This window comes from Microcebus murinus, chromosome 21 (assembly GCF_040939455.1).
Source record: "Microcebus murinus isolate Inina chromosome 21, M.murinus_Inina_mat1.0, whole genome shotgun sequence".
Classification (NCBI taxonomy): Eukaryota; Metazoa; Chordata; class Mammalia; order Primates; family Cheirogaleidae; genus Microcebus; species Microcebus murinus.
This window is the reverse complement of record NC_134124.1, coordinates 7,590,476-7,605,103: the sequence shown is the minus strand read 5'-3', so window position 1 is coordinate 7,605,103 and position 14,628 is coordinate 7,590,476. Positions and strand designations below refer to the sequence as shown.

Genomic DNA, 14,628 nt, shown 5'->3' with positions numbered 1-14,628 from the left:
TGAAGTGTTAGTTTCTGACTACATATGGCCATCTCAAGAAATAAAATGCTTCTCCCTTTACTTCCCTCACCCTCATAAGTCAGTTTTTCCCCTTCTTACTTCTTCTTACTCTAACAGTTTCTGGACGAGCAGGGTGCACCGAAGTGTGCAGCCTCCCAAGAGGTAAGTGAACTAAAAAGAAATACTTGCGAATCGGGCAAAACAGCTTCCTTCTCCTGCCAGAGATAACAGCCCCGATTTCAGGCGGTTCTGTGTGGGGAGCTAAGGCAGGTGGGGGGACGAAGGAGCAGAGATGGGATGAGGAGCTCTTTCGACCTCGGTCGATGGGGCTGCCCAACGCCTCAGCGCCATCCCCGGCCCGGTCAGCCTGGCCGGACAATGGCCCTCAAGCGCAGCAGTACCAGGTTGGAGAGAAGCCCTGGGATTCCCTACCACGCGGGCCGGGAAAGGCAGCGGGAGAGGAACGTAGAGAGCACCTCCGGCCTAAGCGCGGGCTGCGCGCCGGGGCCTCCACGGGCGCCATCACTGGGAGTGGGGTATGAAGGCCGCCCCGCGGGGCCAGCGTCGGCAGCGGGATCCAAAGAGGCCGCGAGCCCGGAGGAGGCGACGACGGGAAGTGCAGGCCGCAGCCTGCTCAGCTGGCCCGCCCAGTGGCCCATCCCCGCAACTGACCTCCAGTGGCTTACCTTGTGGATTCTCTTCAGAGCCATGGTGGGAGGCGGGTGGCGGCGGCCCCCGGGGCGGGGACGGGGGCGGGGGAGGGGCGGGGAAGGGGCGAGGGAGCCTGAGGCTGCCTCGGCGATCGCGGTCGGCCGGAGAATACGGGAGTTCGGGAGAGGGGGAGTCTGGTGGGACGGGCTGAGGGCCGGGGCCCACTCAGCTCCTGGGCCTGCCGCAGCGGTCACCGCATCACCCGGCGGCGGCCCCTTTATGCGCTGCCGCCCCAGCCGCCGCCGCCGCCGCCGCCGTAGCTGCCTCTTCTTCCTAAGCTGAGCGCCGCCCCTCAGCCGCCGCGGATCCCTCCGCCGAGGAGCAAGAGCCCAAGCTTCGGGCTCAGCAAGCGCCTCCGGGTCGGACGGCCGGAGGGACTGCTTGTCTTTCTGCTGGCTGCAGGTGGACGGAGGGACGCGCGGGCGGGCGGGCAGGCAGGCGGGCGGCGCCGCCGGGGTGGGGCCGTCAGAGCGCGGGGTGGGCCCTGGCCGAGGTGCAGGTCGGGAGGCGCGGGGATTGGTGGGCCAGGTGGAGGGAGGGCCGGGCCGCGCCGGCGGCGGAGGGATACGGGCCGCCCCTGTGAGTATCTTACGCGCCGTAGCCGTCACCGTCGCAGCCGTCGCCGCCGCCACGGCCGCAGAGGGGATGACGCCGCAAAGCGCTGGAAGGAGATCTCGCGAGAGACAGGGGGCGGATTCCGGGTGCTCCCGCGCCGCGACCCTGGAGTCCCGGGCGTCTGGTGCCCCACTCGCGCGTCGTCAGAGGTCAATAAAAGTTGAAAGGCAGATGTTTTCCAGATAGCTTGACTGTTCCCGTATCAGTCATAGGAGGAGGCACTTAAAGCCATTGCAAAGTTCCTGAAGGAGGAAGGTACTTGTCTAAGGTCACACGGCTCCTCCGTGGCAGAACTAGGACTTTTCTGAAGTCGCGGATCTTAAGAAGATCCCTTTCTGGAAGCCGTGTGTTAACAGCCTCGGCACCTGCCAGGTATGAGATTTCTCAAGCGTGCGGCGGACAGCACCGAGATTGGCCTTTCAGACTAAGGGTCTACAATATATGGAGTTGTTCTTTAGGAGGTGGAGACAAAATTCACTGAGCACTTACTCTGTCCCCAGTCCTACCCCTTGACCAGAATGAGCTAGGAGGCCAGCCCAGGCTGGGAGGTGCTTGTTATCTGACTGGAAACACACAGGAGAGTAGTAAGGAATATTTTCCTGGGAAGTAATGCCTACATTCTCAGATCTACCTTCACGGTTTTCTGATTCCAAATCCGTTTTCTTACCTCAGTGTCTGGAAAGGACCTTGCAGATGGTTGATGCTAATTCCTGAATTTAGAGAAGGAAAATCTGGAGCCCAACTAAGGGAAAGATCTTGCAAAAAGTCAGTAGGTGAGTGGCAAAGCTCGTACTGCCTCACCTACTAAGTAGAGAAGGTTAGACCATAAGGGCAGGGCCACCGTGGACCCAGTGAGAGAAAATTGTATCCAGTTGTCCAGGGTAGGTAGATTTGAGGTTGAGGGTGAAAAAGAACATTCCACAGCCACAGATACCTTCTTCCCAAGAAATGTGATGGGAGAGGTACAAAAATGCCCACTGGTCAGATTTTTAAATTTTTTCTCAACAACATTTTGGTATTAGAAAAACAATATATATGTTGCAATAAATACTGATAATCACAAGGAAGAACATAAAAATCACCCATACTATCATCATCCAAGTTTTAACCACTTTTGTCATTTGGTTAATGTCCTTCCAGTCTTTTTTTCTTACATATAAATACATATTTTTCTTTTAAAACTGTAGGATCATTCCCTAATACTGTTTTGCAGTCTACTTTTCAAATAAACAACGTATCCTGAATTTTCCTATGTCAAACGTTTCTACCTTATTTTAACAATTACATATTCTATCCTATAAATGTACCATATTTGAGACCCCATCTCAAAAAAAAAATGTTGTGGGTGAACTACAGCTATCCTGTAGCTAATCTTTATATAGCTTTAAGATGCTTCTTTTTTTTTTTTTTTTTTTTTTTTTTGAGTCAAGTCTCACTCTCTTGCCTGGGCTAGTGCCCTGGCATCAGCCTATCAGCCTAGCTCACAGCAACCTCAAACTCCTGGGCTCAAGTAATCCTCCTGCCTCAGCCTCCCAAGTAGCTGGAACTACAGGCATGCACCACCATGCCTGGCTAATTATATATATAATTTTTTTTTTAGTTGTCCAGCTAATTTCTTCCTATTTTTTTTAGTAGAGATGGGGTCTTGCTCTTGCTCAGGCTGGTCTTGAAGTCCTGAGCTCAAATGATCCGCCTGCCTCAGCCTCCCAGAGTGCTAGGATTGGCCAGCCTTCTGTGTATTTCTTTTTTTTTTTTTTTTCTGACACATAGTCTAGCTTTGTTGCCCAGGCTAGAGTGAGTGCTGTGGCATTAGCCTACCTCACAGCAACCTCAAACTCCTGGGCTCAAGCAATCCTACTGCCTCAGCCTCCCGAGTAGCTGGGACTACAGGCATGCACCACCATGCCTGGCTCATTTTTTCTATATATATTAGTTGGCCAATTAATTTCTTTCTATTTATAGTAGAGACGAGATCTTGCTCTTGCTCAGGCTGGTTTCGAACTCCTGACCTCAACCAATCTGCCCGCCTTGGCCTCCCAGAGTGCTAGGATTACAGGTGTGAGCCACCACGCCCGGTCCCCTCTATGTATTTCTGATGTTAGTAATGTGAGTTTTCTCAGTTTTTTTCCTGATAAATCTAACAAGGGATTTATCAATTTAATTATTATAATTTTTCTAAAGAACAAACTTTTGTCTTTGTTTTCTTTGTTCAATCCATTTTCTATTTTACTGATTTCTTCTCCTATTTTTATTATTTCTTTCTACTTTGGATTTAATTTATTTTTTTCTAGTTTCCTAAAGTAGGAGCTTAAATCACTGATTTTTTTTTTTTTTTTTTTTTTTTTTTTGAGACAGAGTCTCACTTTGTTGCACAGGCTAGAGTGAGTGCCATGCCTCACTAGAGTGAGTGCATCAGCCTCGCTCACAGCAACCTCAATCTCCTGTGCTCAAGCGATCCTCCTGCCTCAGCCTCCCGAGTAGCTGGGACTACAGGCATGTGCCACCATGCCCGGCCAATTTTTTGTATATATATTTTTAGTTGGTCAATTAATTTCTTTCTATTTTTGGTAGAGACGGGGTCTCGCTCAGGCTGGTTTTGAACTCCTGACCTTGAGCAATCTGCCCGCCTCGGCCTCCCAAAGTGCTAGGATTACAGGTGTGAGCCACCGCGCCCAGCCTTAAATCACTGATTTTATACTTTTCCTTTTTATTAATAAAAGTACTTTTCTAATAAAGCACTGAAAGCACACTGCTTTTGCTGCATCCCCTAAGTTTGGCATATTTTATTTTCATTTTCATTCAGTTCAAAGTATTTGCTAATTTTCCTTGTGATTTATTCTTTGAGGGTTATTTTCAAATATTTTGGAATTTATTAGTTATCAAGGAAATGCAAGTTAAAATCACAATGAGATACCATTTCACACCCAATGGAATGGCTAAAATAAAAAGCATTGACAACAATAAGTGGTGGCAAGGATGTACAGCAGCTGGAACTCTCATACATTGGAGGTGGGAATGTAATATGGTATAACTGATTAGAAGAACTGTTTGGTAATTTCTTAAAAATATGCATCTTCCATATGAACCAGCAATTCTATTCTTAGATATTTACTAAAGAAAAATGAAAATATATGTCCACAAAAAGACTTGTACGCAAATATTCTTAGCAGCCATTTCTGGAGACAGCCCAAATATCCATCAATAGAAGAATGGAGTAATATTGTGGTGTATTCATACAATGGAATACTACTCAACAATGACAACCAAAGGACAAACAATTGATACACTTAACCATGGATGAATCCCAAATGATTATGTTAAGCAAAAGAAGAAAGACAAAAGAATATGGACTGTAGGGTGGAGGAGGTGGGGGTGAGTAAACTAACAACTAATGGACATGGAGCACACTGTATGGGGGTAGGGCAAGCTTATAGCTGTGGCTTGGTTAAGCAAAGGCATTATATGTAACCAAAATGTTGGTACCTCCATAATATTCTGAAATTTAAAAAAAATGTGGACTGTATAATTACATTTATATGAAGTCCAAAAACACCTAATGTTTGGTGTTTGAAGTCTGGAAGTGGTTATTGATAGCGAGGTGATTTGTCAAGAAAGGAATTGAGAAAATTTTCTGGGGTAATGGAAATGTTGTATACATAGTTTGGCGGCAGTTACCCAGGTATATACATATGTATGTCAAAACTCATAAAACATAACATTAAATATCTGTGCATTTTATTGTAAATGGTGTATATATATATATAGAAACAATATTATAATTTTTTAAAGAATGATCTTATATAATTGTTTTCTCCTTCAGGTGATTTTTTCCTCCCACTCACACTACCTGGGTTATACAGCCTTTAGTTTACCTTCCATTGTCCTACTCAAATTATAAACACACTGCATGTTCTTGGAGTTTGGTCTCCCTTCTCAGTTGTTAACCCAATGCTGCCAGCATTGTAGTATTTAAAGGCTTTCCTTTGGCAAAGGTGTTCTCACAGCTGTGATGTAGCTGGAGATTAAATGTTAAAGAGGATGCTCATTAATATGTACTGTAATAAATAGGCAGATGACTGCTGTGGGCTGAGTAAAGAGTACAGCTCAAGCAATTTGGGAACTCCCTGTTTCTGGATCCCACCAACCCCATAAGAGAGGTCATTGTGTCTTATGAGAATGGCAGAGTAAGGAGTATTGAGTAATCAGGTTTTGATTTTCTAGTTGCATCCATATGATCTTTTTTTGTTGTATTTCTTAAGGTGTAGTTTTAAAATGTAAGGATGTCCCCAAACATTCCTGACTTTTTAAGATGATACCACCATTACAGGCTAGCTATTAGAGGTTATCTATTATACTAGAGCCTAATCTATTTCTTTAGAAAGCTAAGCTTTGCGAGTTTGAAGTAGCTCCTTTTTTCTTGGTCAAAAATCAGAACAGTGGCTTATCAAAGGAATTACACTTGATTTTACAGTTATTTTGTACAGCTGCTCTCTCTCTTATTATGTACTTTGATTTGGAATGTGTCCTGCTTACTGTTGGGATCTCGCACTGTATTGTATTTATGCACCCTTCACAGAAGTTGCTAAGTAAAAAAAGGACACTAGCTTTGTCACCTGACTCTTATAACACTTTATTATGTTTGTTGGCAGTCTGGTTTTAGTCTAAAAGTCACCTCTTTCAGGAAGCTTTCCTTGATCAGTCACCTTAGACTAGATTAGGTGCCCCTAGGTTAGAGTCCTGTCACCAGAGATTGATCACACTTGATTGTAACTGTTGGACAACTGTCTCATTCAATAAACTGTCAGTTTCTGAAGGGCAGAGATGTTATCTCTGTTGCTCCTATTTTAATCCTCAGTGCCTGGCATCTCAAAGACACCTGTTGAATGAATTCATGAATGACTGGCTGAATAATGAGCAGCTCAGGAAAAACTCTTTATACTCACAGGTTGTTGGGCAAGACAGCAGCCCTTAAAACAAAACACACTCATACGCACACACTCCATGGTATCTAAGATTTTATGTTATAGAACTATGGTCTAAACAAGGGGTCCTCAAATCTTTTAAATAGGGGGCCAGTTCACTGTCCCTCAGATCATTGGAGGGCCGTTGGAGAGTGCGGTGCACATTCCACACATGGGCACTTTGGGCCCTGGACCAGTCTGCTGCTAAGCAGGACAGGCAGCAGCAGCGGCAAAAACACCAGAGCAGGCCAGATAAATGTCTGCGACAGGCCACATGTGGCCCATGGGCCATAGTTTAAGGACACCTGGTCTAAACTCAGAGCAGAGGGGTTCAAAATTTAGTAGGGGCAGGGTGCAGTGGCTCACACATAGTCCTAGCACTTTGGGAGGCTGAGGCTGCAGGATTGCTTGAGACCAGGAGTTAGAGGCTGCAGTGAGCTATGATGATGCCACTGTACTCTAGCAGGCAACAGAGCAAAACCCTGTCTCAAAAACAAAAAACAAACAAACAAAAAAACATATATATATTCAGTAGGAAGGAGAAATACTGTTTCTACTTTGTCCTTGTAGAAGATAACATTGTGCAAATGTGAAGTCCCTCTGGTAAAATTATCCAAAACAAGAAGGAGAAGGTTGTGTACACTTGTATTTCTTCTCATACTGGAGTCAGTGGTACTAAGAAAAGTGTGGTACAGTAATACAGTGGTTTAGAACCATGGCTTTGAAGTCAGTGGTTTTAAGCCCTACTCTGCTATTTATTCATAGTGTGAAGTTTGGGGAAATTACTTGACTTTTTTTTTTTCTTTTTTTTTTTATTGGAGAAAGAAATGCAGTAATACTTGACTTTTTGAAACCTGGTGTTTCTTGTCAGTAAAACAAGGATAATGTTAGCATCTTCATGGATTATGAGGTTAAATAACAAAATGTATGCATAAAGTTCGTGACCTGAAGGAAGTGCTCAACAAATATCAACGATGTCAATGATGATGACCTGATTATTTTTTTGAGAAAAGAGGGGTTATAAAAGACCTGTCCCAGCAACCTTTTGCCCTTGAGGGAAATCTACAAGCTCAGTCCCTGTGAGGCTGGGGTTTTGGGTTCCCAGAAACCTCAACCACTTCTCTTTCCTGTAGATCTTGTGGCCACGATGACAGTGCATCCACAGAGGGTGGATCACTTCCTGCAGGCTCAGCCCACACTCCATGTGGCAGCAATCTTGGGGGCTTTCAGCCTGGAGAACAAACAGCCTGGCTGTTCAATCTACACAGACAGTCCCCTGACCTTCCTCCGTATCCTGGAGAGGAGGTGGGAAGACGAGGAACACTTGAATGGGAGGCTGTACATATACGAGTTGTCCACTAAATCTGTCATTATTGTTTGGTATTATTTGAAGGGAAAGGTTAAACAATTTTAAAATGAGACTTTGTTAGTTATTAGGACTGCTGCTTAAATAAAGGATTTACCTAACTGTAAAAGTGGCTTACATAGCAAAGAATGTGGACAAGTCATGTATTTATCATGTGTCAAAGGGTAATTTGTAAAGATAAGAACAGAAAAGGACTTGGAGTTTCAGAGGAATTTGGGACCCCTTAGAGAGGTGAAGAACAGGAGGGTTGCCCTGAGGGGTAGGAGGAGGATCTAAGGACAGGGAGGCAGAACAGGTGGCAGGGTAATATAAACAGCCCAGTAAACTCCCCATTTCTGAGGACTTGATGGTTTTCATAGTTTGCTTGTTTGTTTTTTGAGACAGAGTCTCACTTTGTTGCCCAGGCTATAGTGAGTGCCGTGGCGTCAGCCTAGCTCACAGCAACCTCAAACTCCTGGGCTCAAGTAATCCTTCTGCCTCAGCCTCCCGAGTAGCTGGGACTACAGGCATGCGCCACCATGCCCGGCTAATTTATATATATTTATATATATATAAATATTATTTATATATATATAAATTTATATATATATAGTTGACCAATTAATTTCTTTCTATTTATAGTAGAGACGGGATCTCGCTCTTGCTCAGGCTGGTTTCAAACTCCTGACCTCGAGCAATCTGCCTGCCTCAGCCTCCCAGAGTGCTAGGATTACAGGCCGGTTCTCATAGTTTGTAGCCTAGAAGAGCCCAGCCTTTCCATGGCTGGGAAGATGAGCACCCAGAATTCAAAATCCAATGGCCTCAGCAACAAACAAGATGTGTAGTATAACCCAATTTGTGTTTCCAGTAGTGTACAGAAACTGCACAGTATAGGTGATATATGTGGTATATGCACAGAAATCTGTATTTGGTGGTTATCTGAGAGGAGATTATGAAGGACATTTGCTTTCTAAGCCATACATTTCTGAATTGTCAGATGTTTTATGCTAAGCATGTATTATTCTTATACAAAGAAAAAATAAAATTTAAAATCTGGTAACATGCAGTAGTAAGCAATTGAAGACAATCTAACTATCCATCAATTGGGAAAGGTAATTCCATGTTACTTCATACTATGGAATACTATGCCATCAGGGAAAGAATGAATTAGATACGTATGTCTTACTATTGAAAGACTGTCACAATATTGTTGAGTTAAAAAAAAAAAAAAAGCAAACTGCAATGTTTAATATGGTGATATCACCCCTTTTTGTAGGTTAAAAAAAGTCCCAATGATGTATACATATGCAAAAAATTCATGACACTATACACTTAAAATCTGCACTATTTATTATAAGTTATACCTCAGTAAAAGCTTTTAAAAAAATCTTCATAGAATCCTGTGTGGGGGGGATGTGTATGATAGAATGTACATAGAAAAAGGTCTGGACAGATGAATAACGAATTTTTTAACGGTGGCTACTTATTTGTCCCTGTGGAATTGCACAGGGAAAGTGAGGGAAGGTTCTTTCACTTTTTGCTTTATATTTTCCTACACTATTTACATTTTAAATAGTAAGCATGACTTGCTTTTGTTATCAACAACATAAAAGAAATAGAGAAAAAAAATCCTTTGTCCTCAGTGGAGTTCTCTACATCACTCCATTGATTTCCAGGGCATTCCTGCTGCCTTCCCTCCCTCTCCGTGGGGAGAGAAAATGAAGTGCAAGCCTACCGAAGGCTTCGGGCAAATTGTGCCAACTGCAGATAATGTGATCGCAGATTTCCCACTAATTTACGTTCAGGAAATTGAACTTTTGGCTGAAGTGGATCTAGTTTAAACGAGGAAGCAGACGCCCTTAAATGCTGTGCACCGACGACCTTGTGACTTTAGCACGGCTCTTGGGAAAGAATTGGGATCTGGCGGCGGCGAGGCTCCGCGTGAACATTATCGCTTTTTAAGCGTCTATTTTTACCGTGCCCTAGAAGCATTCTTTGGGAAAGGATCCCGTGCCAGTGAAAGTTGGCCAATGGGAAACAGGCGCCTGGGGCCTGAGCGGCAGGGGCTGGTTTTGGGCAGCTCCAGTCGCGAGCCAGCGAGAAGCCGCCTCTCCAGCCAGTCCCCCCTGACAACCTTGGGCTCCGTCCTGTCCCCGGTGTCGCCGCCCGGGCAGCTGCCACCCTCCCGCGGGGTAGGACCGGGATGGACCAGAACAGCGTCCTTTCCCTGCAGCCAGCCCTGCGTACGTGCAATCTAAGACCCACGTAGACCTAGCGGACGGGCCGGGCCCAAAGAAGGCCGAATGGCCAGAGATGAACATGAATGGGGGGCGGGGGAAGCGGGGAGAAGGACACCCTAGCAGAGGTTGCCGGCACTCTGTGCCAAGCTTTCGCCTTGCAGAATAACATAGCTCATGTAAGGTAACCCAGATCCCTCTTTAGGACACGGGGGAGGGAGTGCCTCACTAACTTTACCTCCTTTCCCACCCTCATCCCCACCCCAAATGTTTTTAACTAATTAAAAATGTAACAGGAGAGCACGGTGGCTCAGGCCTAAAATCCCAACACTTTGGAAGGCCGAGGCAGGAGGCTTGCTTGAGACCCGGAGTTTGAGATTGTAAACTATCAAAACAATACAGGCCTCGTGCAGTGGCTCATGCCTGTAATCCTAGCACTCTGGGAGGCCGAGGCAGGAGGATTGCTCGAGGTCAGGAGTTCGAAACCAGCCTGAGCAAGAGCAAGACCCTGTCTCTACTATAAATAGAAAGAAATTAATTGGCCAACTAATATATAGAGAAAAAATTAGCCGGGCATGGTGGCACATGCCTGTAGTCCCAGCTACTTGGGAGGCTGAGGCAACAGGATTGCTTGAGCCCAGGAGTTTGAGGTTGCTGTGAGCTAGGCTGACGCCAGGGCATTCACTCTAGCCTGGGCAACAAAGTGAGACTCTGTCTCAAAAAAAAAAAACCAATTCAGAAACCTATAGTTCTGAACATTAAAGCTTCCTTACGTAACTCTACCTATGCCTTCTCAGGAATCACCATTAACAATTGGTGCCTATCTGTCCAGACTTTTTCTTTTCCTTTCCTTCCCTTTCCCTTTCCTTTCCTTTTTTTCTGAGACAGGGTACCATCATTTTGCCCAGGCTGCATTCCAACTTCTGGGCTCAAGTGATCCTTCTGCCTCAGCCTCCTCATTACCTGGGACTATAGGCACCACCTTGCCTGGCTGCCCAAACTTTTTTAATGCAAACACTGCATGTACAAGTATATACAGTGTGTCTCATAATGGTTAAGGATACAGGCTTTCAACCCTTAACCTGGACATTGGTTTCTTCAAATGTAAAATGGGATAATAATAAATAATAGCTACTATTTTAATTTTTTTAAAACAAGTGGGCTTATATCATATATAAGGTTCTGTAGACGTACTTTTTAAACATTATTTTTGAAATATTTATAGATTCACAGGACATAGCAAAAATAGTACAGAGAATTCCAGTGTTTCCTTCATCTGTTTCCCCTCCATAGTTTCGTCTTGCATAATTATAGCACAATATCAAAATCAGGAAATTGATGTTGGTACAATGTGTGTATATAGTTTTATGTCATTTTATCACATGTACAGATTCCTGTAACCACCATAATCAAGCTGCAGAACTATTGTATCACCATAAAGATCTTCCTCCTGTTACCTCTTTATAATCACACGCCCCCCCATATCCCTAACCCCTGGCAATTACTAATCTATTTTCTGCCTCTATATAATTTTGTCATTTTGACAATGTTATATAAATGGAATCACACAGTTTGTTACCTTTTCAGATTGGCTTTTCTTACTCAGCATAATGTCCATGAGAGCCATCTAAGTCGTGTGCATCAGGATTTGTCACCTTTTATTGCCAAGTAGTATTCCATTTGGCAATGCACTTAAAATGTTTTAATTGAAGTTTACATATAGAAAACAAAAAATATAGTATTCTAACTATTTTTAAGTGTATAGTCAAGTAACATTAAGTACATTCCTCATTGTGTAATAATCACTGCTATCCATTAGCAGAACGTCTTTCATCTTGCAAAACTGAAATCTGTATCCATTAAACAATAACTCCCCATTCCCCACTCCCCCCCAGCCCGGAGTAACCACCATTCTACTGTCTGTATGAGTTTGACTACTCTAAGTACCTCACATAGGTGGAACCACACAGTATTTGCCTTTTTGTGACTGGCTTATTTCACTTAGCATGATGTCTTCTAGTGTCATCTATGCATAGCATGTGCAGAATTTCCTTCCTTTTTAAGGATGAATAGTATCCTGTTGTATGCATAGACCACATTTTGTTTTTCTATGCATGTGTTGATGGACACTTGTGTTGCTTCTACCTTTTGGCTATTATGAATAATACTGGTATGAACATGGGTGTTCTATAATGCATTTTTCAAAACTATATCATGCCATGGGTTAAAAAAGTAGTAGGTTAGGGAAAGTTTTTCTTTATATAACTATTACAGCTAACATTTTAATAAGGAACAGTAGAATATCAGCATTTTGCAACCTCTAATGAATTAAAGGATCTAGGTATGGAGCATGAATGGCTGTTAACTTTTTAGAAAGAGACAACCCAACATTGTGTGTGTTACTATGAAGTAGTCTTGCCATTGTATCTCTATATCCAACTAGCAATTAACAGGAACTATGAAAGGCAGAGGGGCATGTCAAAACCGCACTTTGGGGCTGGGTATAGCGGCTCACACCTGTAGTCCCAGGTACTTGGGAGGCTGAGGCAGGAGGATCACTTGACCCCAAGAGTTTAAGGTTGCAGTGAACTGTGATGATGCCACTGCATTTGACCCTGTCTTCAAAAACAAACAGACAAACAAAAAAGACACCTTGGAAATGCAACCAGCAAAACAACATAGTTTCTTCAGCAAAAAAGTTGCAAGTATGCACTTATGCAGGTGTGTGTGCACACATACAGACAAATGAAGGAAACCTATAAATCAAAAGATATTTAAGAATCCACACAAGGCCGGGCGAGGTGGCTCACGATTGTAATCCTAGCACTTTGGGAGGCCAAGGTGGGCAGATTGCTCAAGGTCAGGAGTTCGAAAGCAGCCTGAGCAAGAGCAAGACCCCCTTCTCTACTAAAAATAGAAAGAAATTAATTGGCCAACTAATATATATAGAAAGAATTAGCCGGGCATGGTGGCGCATGCCTGTAGTCCCAGCTACTCGGGAGGCTGAGGCAGCAGGATTGCTTGAGCCCAGGAGTTTGAGGTTGCTGTGAGCTAGGCTGACGCCATGGCACTCACTCTAGCCTGGGCAACAAAGCGAGACTCTGTCTCAAAAAGAAAAAAAAAGAATCCACACAAAAACTTGTACACAAATGTTCATAGCAGCATTAATCATAAAAGCTAAAAAATGGAAGCAAAATAAGTGGTCATCACCTGATGAAGGTGAATAAAATGTATCATGTTCTTACAATGGAATATTATTCAGCCGTAAAATAAAGAAGTACTGATACAAGGTACAACATGGCATGAATGAATGTTAAAAAAATGCTAAGTAAAAGAAGCCAGTCACAAAGGACCATATATTGTATGATTCCATTTATACAAAATGTTCAAATCCATAGAGACAGATGGATGGGAGATGAGGGAATTGAGGACCATGGCTAAGGGGAAAGGGATTTTTGGCAGGGAGGGGCAAAAGTCTTCTAAAATTGATTATGTTGATGAATGCACAATTCTGTGAATGTACTAAAATATTGAATTGTACTCTTTGAATGAGTGGATTATATGGTATGTGAATTATATTTCAATAAAGCTGTTAAAAAGGATATTTAAGAAACTTATCCATCAATCATGATGTATGGATCCTCTTTATATTTGGATTCCAATAAACTATTAAAAATGAAATTTATGAGACAATTAGAAATTTGAACACCAACTAGATATTTGAACATATTAGGATTCTTTTTATTTTTCAAAGTGTGTTAATAAGATTGTGATTGTGTTTACATTTACAGAGGAAATGATACGATGTCTGAGATTTGCTTCAAAATAATATAAGAAGTAACCACGTGGAAGTATAAATGAAACAAGACTGCCCAGGAGTTAGTAATTTTTGAAATTTAATAATGGATGCATGGAACTCATTATAATCTATTCCGTCTACCTTTGCATATGTTGAAAATTTTCCATAATAATTAAAATATATGTCATGAACATCTTTCCATGTCAATACATGGAAGCCTGCCTCATGCTCTTTAATAGCTGCATACCCTTCCATATTTGTTTAACTAATTCTCTATTAGAGGACCTTTGGATGGTTTCCAAATATTCAATATTCTAAACAGTGCTGCAGGAAATATCATTGTACAAATGTCTGTGCCCAATTAACTGACTATTTCCTTAGAATAAATTCCTAGAAGTGAAGGTGCCAGGTCAAAGAATATGCAGGTTTAAACATTTTTTTATATATGGAGAGATTGTTCTCTAGATAAATCCTTGAGATTACCTATTTCCTGACACACCCAATAATACACTGGTCCTTATCAATCCTTTTCTTTTCAACAGCTTTCTTGAGGTATAACTTAAATACCATCAAATTTACTTATTTTAAGTGTACAAGTCAATGATTTTTTTTGTACATTTATAGAGTTGTGCAATCATCACTGTAAACTAATTTTAGAATAGTTTCATCACCCCATGAAGAAACTTTGTGCCCATATACAGTAACTCCCCATGTGCTTCATGTCACAGACAAGAAAAATGAGGCTGAGGGAGGTTTAGTAACTTGCTCAAGGCCACGGAGCTAGGAAGTGGTGTGGCTTGACCACTGAACTACACTGCCCCACTTCCGTAGTCCAGGCTTTATGTTCAGGTGTTCTTGGGGAGGAAGGCCAAAGTACAAAGGCTGGGAAACATCTGCACGATGTCTGGCGTACATCAGATGATCAGTCAATAATTATTTGTTCAATGAGTAGATAAATGA

At 42.9% G+C, this 14,628-nt stretch overlaps 1 protein-coding gene and 1 long non-coding RNA gene across 3 annotated transcripts in view; one reads left to right on the top strand and one right to left on the bottom strand.

Moving 5' to 3' along the window:
* Positions 1-633, bottom strand: part of UBE2D2 (ubiquitin conjugating enzyme E2 D2) — a 51,279-nt gene extending 50,646 nt beyond the window's left edge. The window contains exon 1 of one of the 2 annotated variants that reach the window (XM_075996109.1): positions 433-633. The gene's annotated coding sequence lies outside the window, so the exon portion shown is untranslated. The other variant, XM_075996110.1, reaches the window with a different exon arrangement.
* On the top strand, positions 100-14,295 carry LOC142863081 (uncharacterized). The gene is made up of 3 exons (XR_012913961.1): positions 100-162; positions 7,421-7,592; positions 13,661-14,295. It is a non-coding gene; the product is annotated as an uncharacterized LOC142863081 (long non-coding RNA).
* Positions 14,296-14,628: the final 333 nt, after the last annotated feature.